Source organism: Rhinolophus sinicus, chromosome 18 (assembly GCF_057876585.1).
Source record: "Rhinolophus sinicus isolate RSI-liver-muscle chromosome 18, RSI-T2T, whole genome shotgun sequence".
NCBI lineage: Eukaryota > Metazoa > Chordata > Mammalia > Chiroptera > Rhinolophidae > Rhinolophus > Rhinolophus sinicus.
The window spans coordinates 76,416,130-76,439,194 of NC_142518.1; the positions used below are offsets into that span (position 1 = coordinate 76,416,130).

At 41.7% G+C, this 23,065-nt stretch overlaps 1 protein-coding gene and 1 pseudogene across 20 annotated transcripts in view; one reads left to right on the forward strand and one right to left on the reverse strand.

Annotated features, from left to right (window-relative positions):
• The window catches only part of PAK3 (p21 (RAC1) activated kinase 3), a 408,807-nt gene that overhangs the window by 186,624 nt on the left and 199,118 nt on the right, over nt 1-23,065 (forward strand). For 3 of the 20 annotated variants that reach the window (XM_088794984.1, XM_088794999.1, XM_088795000.1), the window contains exons 2-5: nt 135-244; nt 1,298-1,414; nt 4,348-4,537; nt 6,485-6,632. The exons of 6 other annotated variants lie outside the window; for them this stretch is intronic. The gene's annotated coding sequence lies outside the window, so the exon portion shown is untranslated. Of the gene's footprint in view, nt 1-134; nt 245-1,297; nt 1,415-4,347; nt 4,538-6,484; nt 6,633-7,729; nt 7,820-18,272; nt 18,428-23,065 lie in introns of all 20 variants that reach the window. 11 more of the 20 variants (XM_074324363.2, XM_074324360.2, XM_088794986.1 and 8 more) reach the window with 10 other exon arrangements.
• On the reverse strand, nt 20,207-21,534 carry LOC141569680 (serum amyloid A-2 protein pseudogene; annotated as a pseudogene).

Sequence of the window (23,065 nt, forward strand, 5' to 3'; positions counted from 1 at the left end):
GTAGCAAAGGAGAGAAGGGTGAGTGGCTTTGTTCAGGAAGTATGAAAGGGGCGGTTGCAGCGCTATTTTTTAAAATGGCTTTAAACAGTGAAGCCTTTAGCCATGTTAGTCTTGCTCCCCCCATGGTTTTTCAGATTCAAATCCAGGCCAACTGTATGGCTGTCTGAGGTGTTGGAACAGAAGGAGGTCCATTCCTATTGGTGACAACAGTGTGGTCCTGTTCTGAGATGACCGAGGTATAAAGGTCAGTGTGGTTTTCACTGGGCCATTTGAAAAATTATAATTGGGCAGGTCTGTATTTTGGTACTTGAGGCGCATAATCAGGAGCATTTTTGGGCAAAGGGGCTTAATATGGTAATGGATGATTAATAGGCAAGGGCTTGGAAAGACAGCCATGTAAGCCTCTGTTTCTGGATACAAATGTCATAGCCCACTTCCCCATGAAAGAGGCAAAATGAGGAGAGACTGGGACGTATGCCGATGTAAAGCTCATAGCTGAGAATCTCAAGGACAGAGGGACCTTGAGGGTTAAGGAACAGACCCTCCAAGCCAGCAAGTGGGCCCATTAGGAGAGACCTAACAGAAAAAGGAGGTTCAGCTGTGATATAAGTGCAGGCAAGGGGCCACGCACCTGAAAGGATATTCCAAGTAGCTGACAATTCCTGCAGGTTGCAGAGTTTTGGGTTGGAGGTGGAAATAGTATACAGAGGTGCCACAAAAATGTATACACATTTTAAGAAAAGAAAAAAAAACTATTAAAATTGTAATACTCAATATATACCGATAACAAAAGATGAATACAAGTCACGTTTCACTTCTGCAATTACAAGAGGTGCTCAAAGTGGTTACCATCAGCATCTAGAAACTTCTGATTACGGCAAACTACTGCTTGAGCAACACTGACCAAAGTGTCTACTTGTATACATTGTTTTGGCACCCCCAATATACAGCAAACAAGCTTGCTGAGGTCTTTGGGGGAAGAGCAGTGGACATGGCAGGTGAGGGACATGAGGACTAACTGTGAGGATGGGGAGTTGCTGCCTCACCAGAGACTCTGCTATTATGAGGTCAGAGACTAAGCTACTATAATGTCGAACAGAGTAGCCATGGTGGGGGGATCAGATCTAGAAATCAGAGTAGGTAAGATCAGATGGAGTAGGTAGGAACAAAGTGGTAGAAGAAAAAACTGTCTTACCAGGAATCCAAGGTCCTGATTTCCCCGGTGAGATGGGGAATTTGGTGTTTGTGACACCTGTGGCTCAGCCCAGACTTAAGGGGACAAATTCTTGATTTTTAGGGAATCAATAGCATTCCCGCCCTTGTAACCCACCTTTGAGAGCCAGTATCTTTTGGTTAAGGAAAGGAGAAGAAACTCCATGAACGGCAGCCTCAACAACCAGCTCTTTCCTCCTGGGTAAGGAGAAGGGAGTGAGGGTCCAGGGCTCCGAAGGGGACTGGGAGAGCTTTGAATCTGTCCTAGACAGGTAGGTGGATTGCTTTTAGATGGGGTGGGCCAGGGACAGGTCTGAGGCCCTTGAGGCATGGGGTATATCTGCCTGTGCTCAAAAAAAAATTCTTTTTAAAGCCCTCATTCCCAGGCAGGGGCCCATGGGACAGTGTAAGGGATGAGTGATAGCGGAAACAACTACCCTAGAAGGTAACTGCAGCTTAAGCTTCAGCTGTCCTGTTTTCCCCCAACTTCTCCACCCGCCATAGGCTAGGTGCTTTCATCTGCAGGGCCTGGGGTGGACACACCTACCAACTCAGCACTATGCGGCTTCTCCAGAAGGGGGCAGGAAAGAGCACGCAGTGGAGCACAGGGCTGGAGTCCTCCATTTCAGGTTTGAAGCCAGTCTTGAATCCAGTAATAGCCAGACATAAAATCTAATATAGGGGTATGTGGGGACAGCCAGGAGTGCAGGTTCCAGGCTCTCGGCCTGACGTGGAAAGGGGCTGTCTCACGTAGTAAGTGGCCATCAACTGTGATTGGATGGCCATCAGCTGTGGCTAGTTGGCCGTCAGCTGTAACCAGTGAGCCATTGGCCACTAATATAACTGCTATGGCTACGCTAGCAGAAAATGGGGGCTAGCGAGAAGATGGTGGCTGAGCCTGCAAGAGGCTCAGTGAGGGTTGCGGATCGTGTGGCTCCTGTTTCCTGTGTCTCCAACCCAGCCGCCAGCAAGAATATAGTGGTGTGACTCTCCTATCTATGGCTCCGTGGGTGTTCCTGTTTGGCCTCCCCATATCCTGCGTTCTTATGTGGGAAACGGGACTAGAGATCCAGCAGGTCGCCCCGCAGGACAGGATACCAAAGAACCAAGTGAACCCCCAGGTCTGGCAGTTTGTTTCCATTTCCCCGCAGAAATGTGCAGCTTCCTATCATACTCTCCGACTTTAGAAGGCATTTGAATTTCCACATGTGGTGATTACTCGGTGATTACTCGAGTCACTAAGCCTAATCCAGAGTTTAATTGGAAATGTTAATCAATGCGATGGATCCGTGTCTGATTTACATATTCGGTCAATTATCTTCAGGTTAAGGCAATCTGTGCTGCACTCAGGGGATGTGATGAGGGGCAAAAACGCATAGCTACAGCTAGGTGTGTGGGTGGGAAGCAAAATGGGGGAGGTGAACATTGAAGACTGGAAAGAGATGAACAATTTACTGGTGGGGAATGGAAACCATTCCAAAGGCATGGGCAAAGAGAGGGCTGGGAGACTTATGACTGAGGTGAAATAGGATGGTCTTGAAGGCCACAAAGTGGAGGTGGAGTCCAGGGTTTTGCTATGAGGTGGGAGGGGGCTAGATTTGGAGAAGGAAGTGTTTTAGGAACTGGAGGACCAGAAGCTGGTGTGGAATGAATTCTGGGAATCGGAAGTCAGGCATTCTGGTTTGAGTATTTCTACCCTTTTCTGGGCCTCAGTTTGCTTGTCTTACAAACAATGGGGTTGGAGGAGGTGGTTTCTAAGGTGGTCATGAAATGTTAGAATGTGGGTCCATTCGGTCTTGGTAGTAAACACAGGTCCACTAAAGGACAGCTCTCTTCCCCAAATTTACCCCTTCTAAATCACACTCCTTTTGGTATACTGTCCAATTTGGGGGAAAACAGTACAAAACAAACCCATAACCCCTACACAGATTTCATCTCTTTCAGCAGTATGACTTTATTTTTATTTCATGTGAATGAGGAACAGTAAAGAAAAGAGAAGCCCAAGTGGAGAATCTGCTAAGGACCTTATAATATCCAAGCCCACGAAAAGCTCTATGGGGATCTTATACAGATCTTAGGTGGTTGGAGAAGAGTGGAGGGGCAGAGATTCGCTACTGGCCCTGACTCCCTAAATGAATCTCAAAACAGAATTTTTTGGAGTAAGGGTGAGGAAGGGGGCTTGGCTTGGGGTTTGGAGCCTTTCACATCTATCTTTCTCCCCCATCTGTCTCTGAGCCAGGTGGACTTTTTGGAATTCTGCAATCCTCAAGAGACCTACCCCTAACAGTCAGCACATTCGCGCCGTCTAGTGACTTCAGTGGACACACCTTTGGCAGAACTCCCCATACATCTCATATCCCAGCTCTGGTGCCAAAGCTAAACCCTTGTGCAGCTCTTACTCACTGTAGAAAAGTGCTCCAGTCCTTCCAGCTGGCCTGAAGGAAAGACTCAAGGCAGCTGTGGCTTTCTTAGGCCCTTCTCATATATGTATGGGGCTGGAAATTGAGAGAGGGAACCATGCCCTCGCAGTGCCCATTTTCTTCCTTTGGGCCTGAAAAGGGCTCCAGAATTAGTTTCCAAGATATCTTCAGTGCTGGGCCAGGTACCTGCCATGAGAGGGCTCTGTGGTAGAGAGACTGGTTATCTGCAGCTTCCTTCACCCACCCCCAACAAGGTGGCAGCCCTAGTCCCCATATAGAGATGCTGGCAGGAGGCTGAAATGCAGCAAGGTTGGGGTGCTAATAGACACAAGATGGGTGTGCTAATCCCCACCCCACACTTCAGGAGGAGGATGGTCCACAGGTGCACACACAAGGCAGTATAGACACACAACATGATATAGACATACATAGACATATGGCTTAGCCACATGGTACATACACAGCATGGGAGAAATGCAATAAACATACAACACAGTGCAGACCCACAGCACATACACAATACAGTACTGAAACAATACATACAAAATGATATAAACACAACTCAGCACACATGATACAGACTTTATATACACACAACATGGTATAGATATGATATGGCACACACACAACATAGTACAAGCACATAAGGCACACAATACAACATGGTACAGGGAGCAACACAGATATACTTGATCCTGCATGTGCTCACTCACAGGACACACCCCCAGGCCAACAGGAGTGTGGCCACCAGGTGGAGCACTGTGTCCTGCCAGTGGCATCTGCACTGACTCCTGCTGTGCAACTGGTGGTTTTGAGGCAGGCTGCTTGGAATTAATAAGCGATGAAGGGAAGTGGAGACAAGCCAAAGGAAAGCTCCGGATCTTGCGCAGAAACAGAGGTACTTGGTTAGTACAGGTTGGTGCATTTCTCCCCACCTCCAGCCCCCAGATCTTTTAGTGTTATCCCCCACCACCATGGGTGTATGCTATCTCCCTGGGACCCGCCCTCAGCCCTGGGGATAGGCAGGAGGCTTTTGTGCAGCCATTCTTTGTCTTGTTCTTTTGTAGCTTTTGGTTTATATACCACATATCAGTGAAATCACATGGTTCTCTGCTTTTTCTGTCTGACTTATTTCGCTCAGCATTACACTCTCAAGATCCATCCATGTTGTCACAAATGTTCCTATATCATCTTTTCTTACCGCCGAATAGTATTCCATTGTGTATATATACCACAACTTCTTCATCCATTCATCTATCGAAGGACATTTTGGTTGTTTCCATGTCTTGGCCACCGTAAACAAAGGTGCAATGAACATTGGAGCACACGTGTCTTTATCTCTAAATGTTTTCAGATTTTTTGGGTAGATACCCAGGAGAGGGATTGCTGGGTCATATGGCAATTCTATTCGTAATTTTTTGAGGAACCTCCACACCGCCTTCCATAACGGCTTGTGCAGCCATTCTTCTTGAGCCCTCTTTGAACCTTGCCCCTCTCTAGAGCTTTGACAGCCCTCACTCCTCTACACCCACCCTACTCCCTTTTAGAATGAGCTCATGCAATGGTGGAGCCTGCGGGCACCACTCAGCTGAACAGTGGGTGGGATTTGGAAAGGCTGCTTGGAGTGTGCATGTAGGAAGCACTCCAGGAATGCCAGGGTCACTAGGGTACAGCGTACAGATGTACTCTGGAGTCTTGCAAGGAGTGAGTGCCAGACCTGGGGAATGGCTTGTTTTTTGTTGGTTTGTTTTGTTTTGTTTTGTTATTCAAGAAGGGGGAATTGGAAATCATGGGGCTTTTCTTGGCTCCCTGGGGCTTTAATTTTGCTCTCTCCACATTTAGATATCCATCCACCCATCCCTGACTTTGGATTAGGACCCCTGTCTTCTGATGTTCTCTAAAAGCATTTGTGCTAGCCTGGATCCAGCTTTATTGTGAATTACATATAGGTGCTGCTTTTCTTTGAGGACAAACACCATGGAGGGAAAGTGGGATAGGGTAGGAAGGATTGCAGAGCTTGTGGTGCTGTCAGGGGAAGTTTGGTCTCCTCTTTGAGAGGCATAAGTGATTGTGGGGAAAGACAGGAAAAGGAGAGGTTAAGGAGACCCCGTCTCCTTCAGGGCTGGACATGGACAAACCTCTGTGGGGAAGATAGATAGGGTAAATTCACACACACACACACACACACACACCAATATATACTAACCTAAGAAATCTGGGGAAGATTGTGAAAGATATTCCTGTGGTGGAGATTGGGGAAAGGCAGAGGGAAGTTCCAGTTGGATCCAGAGGCTGAGGCCCTCAGCAGCTGTTAGATGATATAGCGACTTCAGAGTGCTTCCTGCCCTGGAGAAGGAGGTTGTTGAGAAGGCAAATGGAAATGGAGAGAGACACTTAGAGTTGAGGGATGAAATAAACTGAACAGCAGTGCCAGGTCTTCAGGAAGCTCAGTTATCCTCAGAGTCCACCTGCATTTGCCATCATCTTTCATTTTTCTATTGTGCACTAAACTATAACACCTCTGGTAAATATGCAAATATTTCATGCTTGTCATATTTGATTTAGTCCCCCCAACACTTGTCAAAGGTGACTAGGACAGGTCTTTTCCACTAGATAGCAAACAGATCCAGAATGAAGTGACAACATTTCTTAACTTGAATCTCCCAGTTCAATGCCCTTTCTGGACTCCTACATAATAATGCTTTTTTTTCACATTTCTTTGGTTCTCTGCCTTTTGAAGGGATTTCCTGAAATTCACTGTAGTGCATGTGTTATATCTGTAGGGTTGGGTGAGGGAGTGGTAGCAGGTGGGCAAAGAGGTTCCCGCTCCCCCACAATACTTCTCTTGGCAGGTTTCCCCCAAGAAAGAGCAGCTGAGTCCTTACATCTTGTGGCAGCTGGTGTGCCCAGCACTGAGTCCATTGGAACTAAAGGCAGCCCAGCCCTTTCTCATGGGCAGCGCCTACCTGAGCTGAGGTCCTGCAGCAGTGGTGATATGAGGTGAGTATTGGATTCCAGGGCAGGGAGTTAGGGATCTCCAAGTTCAGGAAAATGCCTCTTTTCCATCACAGCTCGCAATGTTAAAGGTCCTGCTTGGGCATCACGAGGCAGACATCAGGGCATGGCCCTTTCTTTATGGGGGATTGACCCCAGTACAGGGTCTCTTGGTTCTCCCATGTCTAATATGGGAATGACAGCCTTGACCTACATCCTAGGGAGAGTAGGAGAAACAACCTAACAGTCACTGCCAAGTCCTTTGCTAATGTTAAGCTCCATCTAAGAGTTTCAATGTAACACAGACATGCTTCTCATCAAGCTGTCCTTTCCTTCCCCCCTGCTTTTGGTATCAAAGTGGCGTTTCAGCCACATGCCACATATTCACCAATCAGTTCCTATAATTTCTACTGCCTCATAACCTTAATTTTACCTGCCTATTCAAAGTGTAACCTGAACCCGATCCATCCCAGCTTAACTTAAAACCTTCTAGAACTTTCCCTCTACCTTCCCACCCAACCAGGGATCACTTACTCCTCCAGCTCTCAAACAACACTTGAGTCTGTACTGTGTTGATGAGTAGCTCTTGCTTCTATGCTGCCTGAAATGGTTCTTGCATGGTTCCAATAGCATTCGTCTTGGCAGGTAAACTAGACTGTAAGCTCTTCAGGGTAGGGACCGGATCTCATAGGCCTCTAGTCTCTCTCCCAGGGAAAGTGCCTGACATTCCCCAGCATCTTTCAGTTTGGGCCTTTCTCTCTTCCTCTCTACTTCTTGCAGGTTTCTTGGCCTGCTTCTCTGATCATCGCCCTGTTCTCTTTGCTTCTCAGGCAACCATTATAGCTTCCTCTGTCAGCTTCTCCAGCTGGCCTTCTGTTGCCATACACTGCAGTCCAACCACCTGTTTGTGTCTGGCCGTCCCTCCGTATCTCTGTCCTGTCTTCTCTCTGTTTCTTTGTCAGTTACTTAAATATCTCTCATATTGCCCAAGTAAAAAGCAAACAACCAAAATTCTTATAAACACCCAAGAAGAAAAACAAAAAAACAAACAAGGAATATGCAGTGCAATTCTCTTTCACGCTGAGCCTATCCTGGGCCCATAGGACAAAAGAAAACTGCAGTTCAGCAGCAGCTGTTTATGTGATGCCTTCTCACGAAGGGGAAGCTCCAGAGTTTTGGCCGTGAAATTGAAGGTATGAAATTACAGCCTTGCCGATACCAATGCATTCAACTTTCTAGAGATGCCCTGGTAGGGGATCTTCTATAGCCCTTGAGTGGCAGAAGGTAACGAGAACTGGCTAAAATAAGAAGCAAGCCCCTGGGTCACTCCTGGGTGTTCTATGACAGCTACAATAACTTGTATTTATTGAGTATCTACTGTTGCTAGCACTATACTAGGCATTTTACTTGCATGAGACCATTTAATCCTACAGTAACTCTGCAAGGTAGGTATGTTTTTGTAACAGTTAATGTATTTGTTTCTGATTATAAAAATGATACTAACTCATGGTAGGTATTATTATCCCTGTTTTACTCATGAGGAGATAGAAGTTGAGAGGGGCAAAGTAACTGGACACATGCGACTTTAGGAGGAAAGACCCTTCCTCGAAAGTTTCTCATCATCCCAAATTATTTTGGTACCCTTCAGTGCTCATACACACACTCTCACAATCACATTTATGTACTCTTGTGCATTCATGCAATCATGTTTACTTCTTTGATTCACACTCACTTTTCACACTGGACACATTTATAGTGATAATCACTTTTACCCCTCACCCTCTCACACAATCGTATTTACAAACCCACTACATACAGTCACATTCATACTGACACATACATTTATATAGTCACGTTTTCATACACAAACTTACACTTGCCATACACCTCACTCTCACATTCTCACCCCACTTATACCTGTATGCTTTCTTATATTTTCACACACTCCCAGTCACACTTTCACTCTCACATCCACACAGATGATAGAATCATCCGTAACCCTCACATTCCTACACAATTACACACACTGTACACACAAATACATATTGACTTTCCTCTGCTTGTTTCTGTCATAGACACCCTCAGTTTCATTCACAACACATTTATACTATTACTTTTTCCTCTTCACATTCACACATTTACACAACTTCTAACTCATCACAGGCACATGCACATATGCATGCATGCTCTGATGTTCACATTTGTACATGATGACACCATAAACACAATCCCCCCCATTTAAACTTTTATACTTTCTTACATTCTTGCACTCAGAATTACAAGCTTTTGTATACTCAGCACTGACACAGCATCCATACTCTGTCACATTAACATATAGTCACACTTACACATGGAAACACACTTATTTTGATACACACTCAAACATTCATATACATTCACCTTCACACTGAGACATAGTTGCACTGTTCACCAAACTCACAGGCATACATAATCAAATAATCAAATACACTCATTTTCATAAATGTATCAATTTTCACTGTCACATGTCACCCTCTTCTCAGACTCATACACAATCACACACAGGTACAGTCACATTGACACGCACTGACACATCTATTTGCTCACTCACATTCAATACTCACACAAATTTATATTAACACAGTCACACTTACTGCACACCGAGGCTTACATACTTACATTCTCACATTTTCATATATTCTCACATCCACAACCACACAATCAAAATCATAACTCCTACACATTCCCATGGACATACACTCCTACTCCCTGACACTCATATCCATTCCCATGTACACCCTCTCATGCACCAACTCCCATTTGTATATCACACATATTCACACTGGCACAATCACACTTGCCACACACTCACATTCTTACACATTCTCATTCATACTGATACCACTCACTCACATTGCTACGCACATTCACCGCAATCTACATATAGTGACATGCATAGTCACTGACTGCATTTACACTGGCACACCCCACACTGACCCACACAATTCTCACTATCACGGTCAATTCACAAAAATACGTAAATGTACTCACACAGAGGCAGTGACTGATTCCATGTATGACCACATAGACTGATCTTCACTTAGACTCACATTCATCCTGTCACATCCTCCCTTACATTGATACACTTGCTCAGACTGACCCACATGCCCACAGAGTCACTGATGCATAAACCACTGACTCTCACTTGACACATTTTGAACTGCCATGTGTTCTTACCCGGACTCTCACATGGACACATTGCCACTGACACATACTCATTGACAGTAACCAACACTCCTTTACTGAGACGGTCCCATTGACCCACATCTACTCTCATTGATTTACATACACATGCTTATAGTGATCTACACTTTCATGTCCACACCCAGATATACTTTCCCAAACTCTTATACCTGCCCCACACTGATATTGCCACATTCACACACCTTTTCACTAATGTACACGCACTATAGCAAACCTGATTGCAGGTAATAGTTCATAATCACAGTTGTCACTCTTTTTTCTTACTTGCCACTAGTGCTCTCCTCACCCCTGCTTAAAGGTTTTCCAGCAACCTGTGGCCAAAGGAAGAGTGTTGGTCTCAGCCAGGGTGCTTATGGGTCTAGATCTTTCCAGAGCAGAAAGGACTGGGATTTATGTCTAGGATTAAAAAGAGAAAGTTCAATTGCACAAAGCAAGTTTTGTATCCTTTCACCAGTTTCCTTTAACAGAAATCATCTCATAGGCAGAATGTTAGCCAGTTCTATCCAAAAGAGATTGGAATTTCAATGTTCGTTTGTTTTTGTTTTGTTTTTTTGTTTTTCTGGAAGTCTATGATTAAAGTGGTTACCAGAGGGTAAGGGGGGTGGGTGGTAGGAGATGAGGGTAAGGGGGATCAAATATATGGTGATGGAAGGAGAACTGACTCTGGGTGGTGAACACACAATGGGATTTATAGATGATGTAATACAGAATTGTACACCTGAAATCTATGTAATTTTACTAACAATTGTCACCCCAATAAATTTAAAAAATAAATTAAAAAAAAAAAAAACTTGTTACCTCATCTCTCTTCCAAAAAGTGGGGAAGATGAAGAATGTGTTTCTTTGTGCACACTTAATGGTTTCCTATGCAAAAGTGTGTGTCTCCAATTTTATATTTATGATCTGGAATTGCCTGTGGGTCAGACACATGGAAAGGGCAGTACTACTCTAAGTAGGCATCTCTAATCTAGCCAGGTCTACTTTTACATGTTAACCCAGGAACATGGTATTCAAGAACGAGAAAGAAAGGGTTAATGAGTTAACAAGATGATGAAATAAATTCTATTGTGAGTGTGCATGCGCATCCACAGACTCCACTGGAATTTCAACAGCTGTTACTAACAAATTAACAGAGCAAATTTCTCAGTACATATGGGTAAAGACAAGCTAAAGAAAACTTCCTTGAACTCCAGACAGACTGTAGATTTCCCTTTAAGGGGATAGAAAAAAGCACAAAATCCAGGAGTGAACCACTAGACCAGGAGCCTAGTGCCAGAGTCATGTGCCACCCCCGTTCCCTACCAGGGATTTAGAAATATGAGAGCACCTTGCAGCAACTTTCCTAGCCTATGGCTTCCCCTGCTGAAGACTCTCTGGAGTGAAAATGAATGTAAAATATGACCAAGCTAATATTTGATATGGGTTCTGGTACACCATGTGGAAGAGCCTATACTCTGGAATACCACCCACTACCCCTAACACCCGCCATTAGATTGAGAAGTTCTTTGATAGCAGAGACCACATTGTCTTATTTAGGATTTCCAGTGCCTATCACAGTGTCAGGCCCAGAGCAGCTACTTGTGAGATTCAGTTAAGAAACTGAAAATGGTATGTGGGCAGCAACATGTTGTCAGGAAAGATCCAGTGCCTTTTCCTCAATCCCAGAATTCCGATGGTATTACCAGCTTAGATGGAGGATCTTCAGTGGGCCCCACATAGTGCTAGGCCCAGAGAGAGATTCAAATGCATGAAAGAAACATTCTGCCCTTGTGTTACTTTCATTTGAGTGGCAAAGGTGAAGTCACCATGAAACAGTAGAACAAGGCAACACTCTTAAGGCTTGAGATTAAAGGAAACTTTTTCATGTAATCTAGTGGTCTTCAGGCTCCAAAGGCCTTGAGGGCCCATGAGTGGCTGAAAACAGCAGCAGTCAGGATATAGGGAAGTCACTTCCCAAAGTAAACCTCCTTGTAGACACCTTGCTCAGCACAGGGCTGTGCCATCTTTCCAGAAGATTGTGTAAAAGAGCCCTTTGTCACTGGGCCTATGGTAGAGGACTAAAAGTGAGCTACAGACCTTGATGGAAATTTTGTACCACCTCCACCAAGAGATGGCTTTAGAAAAATAGCCTCGCAAATTTATATTTCACAGTTCCTGTTGACATGCCAAGACTCACCAAAACTAATTTATATAATTTACAAGACTGGCTGAATTTTAGGAAGGGAAAAATGTGCCGGCTTAAATTCACTTGAATACAGTGAGAAGATCTAAGTGAGGAGAACCAGCCCTTTGCATTTATATGTTTTATACTTTTCAAAACATTTAGTAACCCATTCATTCATTATGATAGAGGCATTATGAGCACCACCTCTGGAGTCAGTAGACCAGCATTTGAATCCCAGTTTCACCAGTTCTTAGCTCTGTAACCTTGTTTGAGTCAATTACTTTTCCCCCTAAAGCCTCAGTTCCCTCATCTTTAAAATGGGAGTGACACTAATACCATCAGCCTCGCTGAGTTATGAGGATGAAATGAGATAATATAGAAAAGCATTTAGCACAATGTCTGGCCTATACTAAGTGCTCAATAAATGATAGGTCTTATTATTTTCCTTACCATGGCCCTTTGAGGTAGGTGCCTTCAGAGGGACAGGACCTTAGGATAATAGACAGTATAGTTCTTTGCATCCAAAGACCCAATTTTCACAGCACTTGTTGCCTGCTTTCCTTTAAGTCTTTATTTCTGTTTAACCATGAGCTAGGAATCAGTGCTCATTCCTACTTAAGAAGATGAGTGAAAAACAGAATTAACCAGTGGAGTTCTTTTCATTTCCTGTGTCATTTTAGTACATGTTTATCAGGCCATTGCTGCAATGTTTCTTGTTAATTTAAATGTCCCCTCTAGTCCTCCAACTTTCCCCCTTGAAATAGTGAAGCCCTCACTGTTGTCATTTTCATTTGTTGGCACAGAAACTTGGGAGAGGGAAATAGAATAGACTCCTAATGCTGGTAGAGGAAGAGGTCTGGTCTCTAACCACGCTCATCTGCCCTTCATTCTAATGCTGAAACATCTGCTTTATGGATAGAAGTTATGCTTATTTCTAGGCTTTGGTCCCAAACTCCACACTGGAAGCACAGTTCACTTACTCTGAAGCCCTGAGAACATTTGTGTCCATGCAAAAGCTGCAAGTAACTGAGAACTCATCATATCAGATGGAACTGTTGTATGATTGAGGAATCATAAGAGGATTAGCTTTGAAGTCACACAGACATGGGATTGTATGGTCTTAACTCTTCCACTTACTAGTAGCTCTATGACCTTGGTAAGTGACCTGATGTCTCTGAACATCAGTTTCATCTGTAAAATGGAAATAATAACACCTCAATGGTTACACAACTTATATTAACTTGTACATGAGTAACTTTTAGCAGAGCGCCAGGGACATAATAATATCTCAATGAATGGTGGCAATTTTGTTATGGCTTGTGAAATCTGTGGCAGTAATTGTAAACATCTTCTATTGGTAGAATATCTTTAATTACTCCAAAGCATTTCCCACATATGGATCACTTGAGGTCCTCACAACCTGTTAGTGTTGTAGCTACCTTTTGTATGTGAGGAAATAGATTCAGAGGGACCAAGAGATATATTCAATGTCATGAAGCTCATTAGCAGCAGTGCTAGGCTGAGAAGGTATCAGTCCAAACTGAATATTTGCATCTTTGCGAATATTGGCAAAGCCTTCTGTGGCTACAGTCAGCACATAAGAGTTGCTTGAACTGAATGAACATAATGCTCCTTGTAAAAAAGTATATGAATGCTAGCTACAGCTTATCTGCTAACCGAGCCACATTGTGTTTCTCTCTGTATCCTATGTGATATCCAACACATTTATAAGAGAGCAACAAATGTGACATCGTTGAGTACCCTTTGCGACAAGGCTGAATGATATATGGCCACAGTGGTACCATTCACCTCCATAATTTGAGGCTTGCTGTATGGTTTTTTCATACTGCTGGAGTAATACCAATCTGGACATGCATTATGAAATGGTTAAATGGAGAGCTGGGCACGTGAGCTGGCTATTACCTGCCCAGATGCGCTTAACTCCCATGCTGATGGTCTCCAAATTAATGTCATAATGCCAAGTAAACATGTTAGAACTACTGCTACTCTATTTGTGTTTATTGTCTTAATCTTGGTATCTATACTGAGAGGAACTGATTTAGCTAGAGAGATTTTTTTTCTACTACATGTAAATTGATGTTTCCTTCAGCTTTTTACTACTTGCTATGTAGTTTATAACTCTCAGAGATAAGATGCTTAGATACACATTTGTTTTGCTTCCCACTAGATATTCCTAGTTTAACCTTTATTGAGATATCTAACGTGTCACTGGGTTATCTCTTCTTTGTATATTGACTTATGCAAAATTTACATATTTGGAGTCCATTTGCAGATATTCAGTATTTGTAGAATTTTTGTTTGTTTGTAGAGTCTGTGTAAAAATTTAGATGAATTTTCTATAAAACTCAAAAGTGCTATTCTATTGGCCCAAACCAGAATAATGTACTCCTATTATTCTCTTAGGAATATGATTATTACCGGTGATCCAATGATGGCTAATACAAGAGGTCTCCAACATAATCATATTTGTTATCAGCAAACCAACTTCATCAGTTTGTTATTAGTTCAGGTGTACAAAACAACATAGTTATTAGACATTTACATACCTCATAAAGTGAAACCCCAACAAGTCTATAACCCATATGACATTGTGCATAGTTAATACAATATTATTGACTATATTTCCTATGCTGTACTTTACATCCCTGTGACTATTATTTTTTCAATTATAGTTGACATTCAATATTACGTTATTTTCAGGTGTACAGTATAGTGGTTAGACATTTATATAATTTATGAAGTGATTCCCCCCAATAAGTCTAGTACCCTGTGTTGTGTTTTTTTATCACCATTCTAAGCTAGTTGTTTATGCTCACTTAAAAAAAAGAAACTGAGGCACAGTTCTGTTTGGAATCCCAAACAAAAACTAAAGGCTACACTGTGGATGTAATGTACAACATGGTGACTATAGTTAGTAATACTGTATACTTGACAATTCACATAATAATGTATACTTGAAATTTGTGAAAACAGTAGTTCTTAAGTGTTCTCACCATACCAAAAAAAAAGTAACTATGTGAGGTGATGGATGTGTGAGTTAACTTGATTGTGGTAATCATTTCACAGTGTATACAAATATCAATCCATCACCTTGTGTACCTTAAATAAATATAATTTTTATTTGTCAATTATACCTCAGTAAAGCTGGAAAACCCCTAAAGACTGGAAAAAAAGGCCTGACAAACTCCTCTAGGCCTCGTGAGATAGAAATATATTTCTACCCAGATTTCCATTCAGGGGCATGAGATATGTTAATCCCACCAGGCCTAGCATCCCTGCCATCTTTGGCCAATGTCTAAAAGAGAGTCCCTTCTTGAAATCTCTCTTGTGTCTTTCTATTCTCATACTGCCTGTGCTTCTTCTCCCCTGGTTCATTTTCTCAGTGTTGTCTCTCTTCAGAATTATTACCATGGTGCTACCTGGAACATCCCACTCCATGGGGGAAAAATCCCCCAGTCTTCAACCTGAGACATCTACTACATTGTCATGCAAACAGTAGTTCTGAAATTCAAAGCTAATCTTGCCATCCCACTGCTTAAAACCTGTTCATCTAGACAGGAAGGGTCCAAACCACAAAAAAAGACATACAGGACCATTCTTCATTTGGTCTCTACTGATCTTATATTTTTCTCATCGTTCCTCTTTGCTATAGTCACATCAAGTTATCTGCAGTTCCTCTAATACATTGTGTTGTCTCTAATCTCCTCTGGACCTTAACAACTGTTGTTCTTTGCACTGAAAATTTCCCTCCCTATGGTTTGGTTACTCATTCTTCCCAATTCAGCTCAAGTGTACTTTCTCTGTGAAGCCTCCTTCTACAGGCTGTTGGAAGGCCCTTTCTCTGTCCTTCAATAGCAACCTGTTGTCATGGCCAAAACCCATTACATTTTAAGTCTATTCAAGAGCAGGGACTGTACCTTGTTCATTTCCTGCCCTAGATCCTGGTGAACTCCTATTCATCCTCCAATAGCCTGCTTAGGTGCTATATCCTCTGAATCCCCTGGATAGCATTATTTACCCTTCCTCTGCTGTCCTTCCAAAGCATCCTCTGTCTTTCTGGGTACATGCTAGACACTGTAAATGCCATATGAATGGGTTTATGAAGGTTTAATGATTTCCCCAAGATTACAGAATAGTCCAGAAGTAGAGCTGGAATTAGCCATCCTTCTTTTGCTTGAGACAATTCTTTTGTTTTTATAAAAGACCTACTAACTAAAAATTAGCCCCCCCTCCCAAATTAAAATTGCATAACAAGATAAAAATTAGTTCTTCTAAGAGAAGAGTTTTCTTCTAAGAGAAAGGAAGGAGTTTCTTTTTCCCAAGCTCTCTGTTCTTAATACATTTCCCCCATATATGTCCTGCTCATATATGGCTATAGTTACAGAAAATGCTTTACATCAGGCCATATTGATTCCTTCTTTTATAGTTCATCAGGAACCAATGCTTTTGCTTCTTTTTTTTTTTTAAATTAAATTTATTGGGGTGACAATTGTTAGTAAAATTACATAGATTTCAGGTGTACAATTCTGTATTACATCATCTATAAATCCCATTGTGTGTTCATCACCCCAAAAAAAAGAAATCTTGTACGTGTCACTTTCTTCCAGAGTTTGGAGATCTGTTCTCTTCCTTACATAATACCAACATCACTTAGTTCAGTAAAAGCAGGAGGATGGTCAAACAAACGAACATGAATTTAGCATGCTCAGAGTATTTGTTGGCTAGAATACACTGTTGAATAATGGCTTATACCAACCTAGTGGTTTCCACTTTTCTTTTTAATGTATTGGGGTGACAATTGTTAGTAAAATTACATAAATTTCAGATATACAATTCTGTATTGCATCCTCTATAAATCACGTTGTGTGTTCACCACCCAGAGTCAGTTCTCCTTCCATCACCATATATTTGATCCCCTTTACCCTCATCTGAACTCCTACTCATCCTTCTATACCCCGCTTCTATATCCTCAGGTCCCTCTGGAAACATTAGTTACCCTTCCTGCTATGTCCCTCCAAAGCACTCTGTGCCTACCTGGGTTGCATCACACTGTAATCTCTATTGTATGTATGCATGTCACTGAACTGTGAGCTCTTAGAAGACAAGAACTAGTATTCATTCATCTCTCTTTGTATACACCCTGACACAATACCTGGTACATATAGATGTTGGTAGCATGAGGATGAAAGGCAAGGCAATAATGTTCTTTGGAACAATATCAAAACTTTTCTTTATGTATGAAGGTGTGATCATTGCCACTGATTTCTCATACAATAGGATAGCAGTCAAAGAGAGTCTGACCTTCCTCCAAACTGCTGCAGTCCTCTTTTTTTTTTAGCTCTTCATTTTGCAACTCACATGCCCTTATTTGTTTTGTAATTATATTTTTATCTGTGTATTGAATATACATTTTAGATAGCAGCCAGGGATAAAACTCACTGCTCAAGCGTATAGCCTCACTCAGCGCTTAGCATTTATCTCTTTACTCCCAGCATTTTGAATGGTGCCTGGAACATAAGCTTCAATAAATACTTATTGTTTAAAAAATGAATGCATGCACAGATGGGTTGCTTAAGAGGCTTATTCTTAGAGTTACTATTTGGCCTCTCAAAGGGTAGTATGTCTCTGTTTTGGTCTCAGGATTCTTTGAAATAAAAGTCAACCAGAAATCAATAAGAAGAAAGCATGCAATTGGTTTACTTTTCTGTAAAAAGCAATGTTAGATTGACATAAGATATTTTCCTTTTTTATACAGCTGTGTAACCTACAGACCCTCATTATTAATCTAGGCAAAAGCGTATAAGGCATGCTTAGGCTACCTGCTAAAATCCAAAAAACTGGCTGGTGGTTGGCTGACATGATTGTGAGTGCAGGGAATGTATCAGGCTCAATCTCAAAGGAGAAAGAATGCTCTGAGATGAACATTGTTTCATACAAAGTTATAATGCAGACACACACACACACACACACACACACACACACACACACACACACACATACATATATACCAGGGGTGCCAAAAAAATGTATACACATGACTTGTATTCATCTTTTGTTATCGGTATATATTGAGTATTACAATTTTAATACAGTTTTTTCCTTTCTAAAATGTGTATACATTTTTGGGCATACCTTGTTTGTTTGTTTGTTTGTTTGTTTGTTTGTTTATTATAAACACTGAGTTTTCTTCTCCTTTCTCTCCCCCAAATTTTTGTCAGGATGTATTGTAAGCCATAGTACAGGCTCTGCGGGAATAATTTGGAAACTCTACTGACTGATTCTCCCTCAGGCCTACTGAATCCAGCTCCTGCACCAAACCCTGCTTCTGCTTTATCTGCAATTTTCCTACCAGAATATCATATCTTCCTTTGAGGTGAGGGCTAGGCCCTGTGATCTCAGCCTGGGGGATTCCCAGGGCCACAGAAAGACTAGGCACATGGCAGTCTTCTCTTTGTGTGTGTGTGTGGTGGGGGGTGCCTGGGGAAGCAAAGCTAATCATGTGCTGGAGTAGAGATCTGCTCTAGCATGAACCAATGATGAGCCATATTTCATATAAGTGTATAGTGGCAGCTGCAACCAGGTAGTAGGAAAATGGGAAGCAAGGGGAACATACTATCTGATGGATCCAACAGTTTACAAATGAAGATCTTATGTTAGCTGGGCACAGGCAAGCCTTAGGAAAGCCAGGATGATCAACTGTGAGGTCATCCTTCAGATCTGGCTTTTGGTTTCTAGAAGAATTTTCTTTGCATGGATTATGACCTTTTCTTAGACCCATGGTCAATTTTCTTTAAAGCAAAAGGAGTGGTCTTTAGTGGGCTAGGAGGTAGGAAATTCCTACAACTGAGACTGTGACCCACTGAATGTTTATCTCCTACCATTTGTAAAGTGGGATAGGTGGAAATTAGGTCTTGTTATGTCCCATTCTTCCTTTAGTATTTGAGTGAACTTTTTTTAATACATAGTGTTTCCTCTTCCTTAACCATAGGCCTCAAATAAGATACTGAGATGCATACTCAGCTCTTTTAACTTTGTAAGCGGGCATTTTCCCGCCAAATCGCATCGTCGTAACGCGGGGCTTTTTTGAAATTTTCTCGCCAAAATTAGACTTTCCGTAAAATATATCTTTCGATCTATTTGATATTTTTCTATGAAACTTTCAGTGTTTTAGTTTAAAAAGAGGTCTCTATTTATTTACTTTGCAAAATTTTTGACGGTTCCAACTAGAGGTGATATGACGAGTTTACTCGTTTCCCGCAAACAATGTGTTAATATGTGGACAGGTGAACTTAGGTCAAGGAACAAAAGCTTGAAGAAGAGTTGGTGCATTTTATGCCAGCTCAAATTCATTGACCTTCAGTTCTGGCAAGATGCTTTGTGTGTGTGTGTGTGTGTGTGTGTGTGTGTGTGTGTGTGTGTGTGTGAAATATGAGCATTGCTAAATCTAAATTTTGGTTTAGAAATAATACCAATGTCTCAGTTGACCCCATGTAGCCCTTCTGTTCAGACATGCAGTAGGCACCTTCCCTGTAGAAAGGTGATTTGGGTACAGGCAAAATGAGAATAGAGCAAGGACCTAGAATGATGAGCCATGACACATAGGTTGGAAGAGGATGTCCAGGCGTCTCTATGGTATAGAAAAGGCCCTAGCAAATTCTTGAGTTGAAATTTTAGGCTTAGATTTGAGGAAATCTGTGGCTCTTTCACTGGAGTGGATCAAGGAAAGGTATAATTATCACCCATGCATAGTAACAGGAGCAGCCAGAACCTCAGAGACTTAAGATGTTGGTTTACCATATCCTGCTCACTTGGGCTGTTAGTCTGCATCTAATTTTTTTTCATCTGAATGCTTCCTAGGATACTACATTCTCTTTTGAGAACTAAGAAATATTTTATTACTAGCTTTTGTTTCCCTTTACTTTGTCCCACACATTTCTTTGAGGCATCATTTAAGGTAATCACTTTTTTATGCTTAAAAAATTTCTGCCTCTGTTCTTTATGCATTTTATTTTCTCTTCTTAGAAGTATTAGTGTTGGAAATGAAAAGCTGAAACCTGCAATAATGCCTCAAATTGCAAATATAAATACACATCAGATGATTATTAGCATTTTCTTGGTATGAGTTCATGCAGCCTACAAAATCAATAATAAAGTATGGTATGGCATACATTTAGAAGCTTAAGATGTCATTGGGAAATGAACTGTTTGTCCCACATAATATATGCAGTATATGAAGTCTGGACGCTAGAGTATACCTATTGATTTCCTTATTTGCAACCTGTCATTGAAATTTGCAACTATAATATGCTACCTTATTGGATTAAATTAATGTCAAGTTCTTGCTGAAAACAATGGAAGTCACTCAAAGATGTTAGCAGAGAACAGGACTACAGCAGAACTGACCTCATTTGCTTTGCGTATGAGAAAGAATATGAATGTATTCTATGAGAGTGTGCTTATATGTGTGTCAGTAGTGAGGTATCTTTTGCAGGATCTAAGATTGAAACTAGGCGACTGTAAAAAGAGCTAGTTACCTCCCTTGCTTGTCTGGCTGCTTTTGCAAATCTGCTTAATAAGTAGCTCAGCTCCTCCTGATTAAATGATCTTAGAAATGGCTTCCCTCCATTACACACTGTAATGGTATCTCCCAGGTGAGGCTCTCTGAAACACCACACCCCTGTCTCTGGTAGCAGAGTTCCCTTGATGAGTGCCCCAGAACAGACAAGCTCCAAAACAAGGCCATCTAAGAATTGGTATTACCGGCCAAGGAAACCTGTTGGAGTTCTGTCAGTAAATCACCTAGCCTTGGGTCTTTGGATGAGAAAAGCAGTTGAAATCAGTAAGTACCAGCCTGAAGTAGGTTGAAGTGAAAAAGCTAGAACTATTATATGAATATTTTGGAAGGATAAAAGTGTATATATGAAGAGTGTGTTTCTTTGTGGGTTTATTTGGATACATGTTGTATTGGTATAGTGGAAAGGGAATCAAGAAGAGTTTGAAATTCTAGTCTCAGTTCTTCACTTATTTTGTGATCCTGGGTAAGTCACTTAACCTTTTTTTTTAACAATTCAATCTCATAAGCATTTATTAGACACCTACTATGTGCACTCCAAAAGCATCTAGGGATATAGAACTCAATGACTCTGGGCTCGCAGCCCTGTCTCCTGAGAGCAGAGTGAGGAGGGAGAGCAATACTTATCAGTCAGGACAGCAGGTCTGAAGTGATTGGGGTCTTTGCCACTACGGCCCCACTGGTTGGCAAACTGGTCGGACCTTGAGTCCTCCACTCCGTGGCCACTGTCTCAATACTTAAAAAGGTCAGTGACTCTCTGAGAATTCTCTCTGGCATCGCTGATCAATTGAGCAGCCCAGGTACCCCCAGGTCCCCTTTGTGCAGCATCATAGTTCCTGCAGGCATGGAAGTATTTGTCTGAATCTTTGTAATTGGCTTCTCTCATGTCAGAGTAGGCGCTCCACATGTCTTTCACTTAACCTTTATGCTCTTTTAATTCCTCAGGTGGAAAATGGGGATAGTACTCCCTTTTTCACATGTTGGTGTCTGGATCAAATAAGAGTGAGACTTAGAAGCCCTTTGAACATTACAAAGTCGTATAGTAAAAACAGGTATTGATAATCAGATGGTAGCTGGTTTATATATGATGTTCAATTGCTTGACAGTTAGACCGGTGCTAATATTTTCAAATATGATTGGCTCAGACCTTCTTTGAGTGGACATATATGCTTATGCAGCATTATGGAAAACTTAGAGCTACAACAATTGCATAGAATATATAGAGTTCCATTTCATTACCTCACATGTGTATTTAATGCCTACTGGGAACAAGACACTATTTTAGGCAATACGAAAGCATTCAGTTATGACAGAAGGGGCCTTACCCTCAAGGAGCTTATGATCTAGTGATGATCTGGATGGCTAAGGTTAGTGGTTGGTCTGTCCCTTGCCCACCTAGTCTGGGAATGGGAGTATGGGTTTAGAGCTGCTGGCAGACCCAGACCAGGCTCGTTCTTCTTCCTGTAAAATGAGATGAATGCTCTTTGTCTCCTCTTTGGCATCCTAGCATACTACAGGAGTTAATGTCTGAAAAGTCACTAGACATCTTCAGATGCATGTTGCTGTAGAAATACAATGCAAAAATATATTTTTTCTTTTAAATTATAATATTTTGTTCCTTTTGTGGAAAGCTAGATGATTGCTTCCCTCCTCCTCCTCCTCCTCCTCCTCCTCCTCCTCCTCCTCCTCCTCTTCTTCTCCTTCTTCTCTTCCTCTTCCTCCTCCTTCTTCTTTTCAATGAAAAACATCCATTATATCTTCTTACATTGTCAGTTATAAGTGTCTGAGCTGGTTGGTTCAGTTGCTAATAATGCGTCTAAGATAAATTGGGTTTAATATCAGTGGCAAATACTAGTTAGCAAAGTTAATACTAGTTATTAGTTAATACTAGTTAGCAAAGCAGAATTTGTTTCCCAGTCACAGTCTATACCTGGAAGTTCAGCTAGCCATCTTGAAAATGTGTGCTTTTGTTTACAGGGAGCCCAGGAAAGGGCCAGCAGTTAACTCCTGGATCCTTTTTCCCACTACCAAAGTACTACCAGTGTATACATCATCCTGATAGTAAAAGTAGCAACCTCATCCTCAAAGAACAGACTAGTGTTGAGATCATTGTTTAAGGAGACATTGGCTGACTTTCAATCTACGAGTACATTTACTGAATACCTCAAAGTCTGGAAGCTGTCATTAAAAGTTCAATTTGTCTTGATATATAGAGCTAATTCTTGTTATAAAGATTTCTCGAATTCTAGAAATTTGAATTATTCTCATGTTTTGTTACTGTTTTTAACATAATGAGAGTTTTTTTACTTGTTTACTACAATCTTGAGATCCCAAAATCCATTTTTCTGTCATATGTGCTCATATCAGGTTGGCTGTCATCTCATCAGCTCAAGGTGTCTTGCAATCCCATTCTTCATGTAGCTATCTCAGAAACAATAG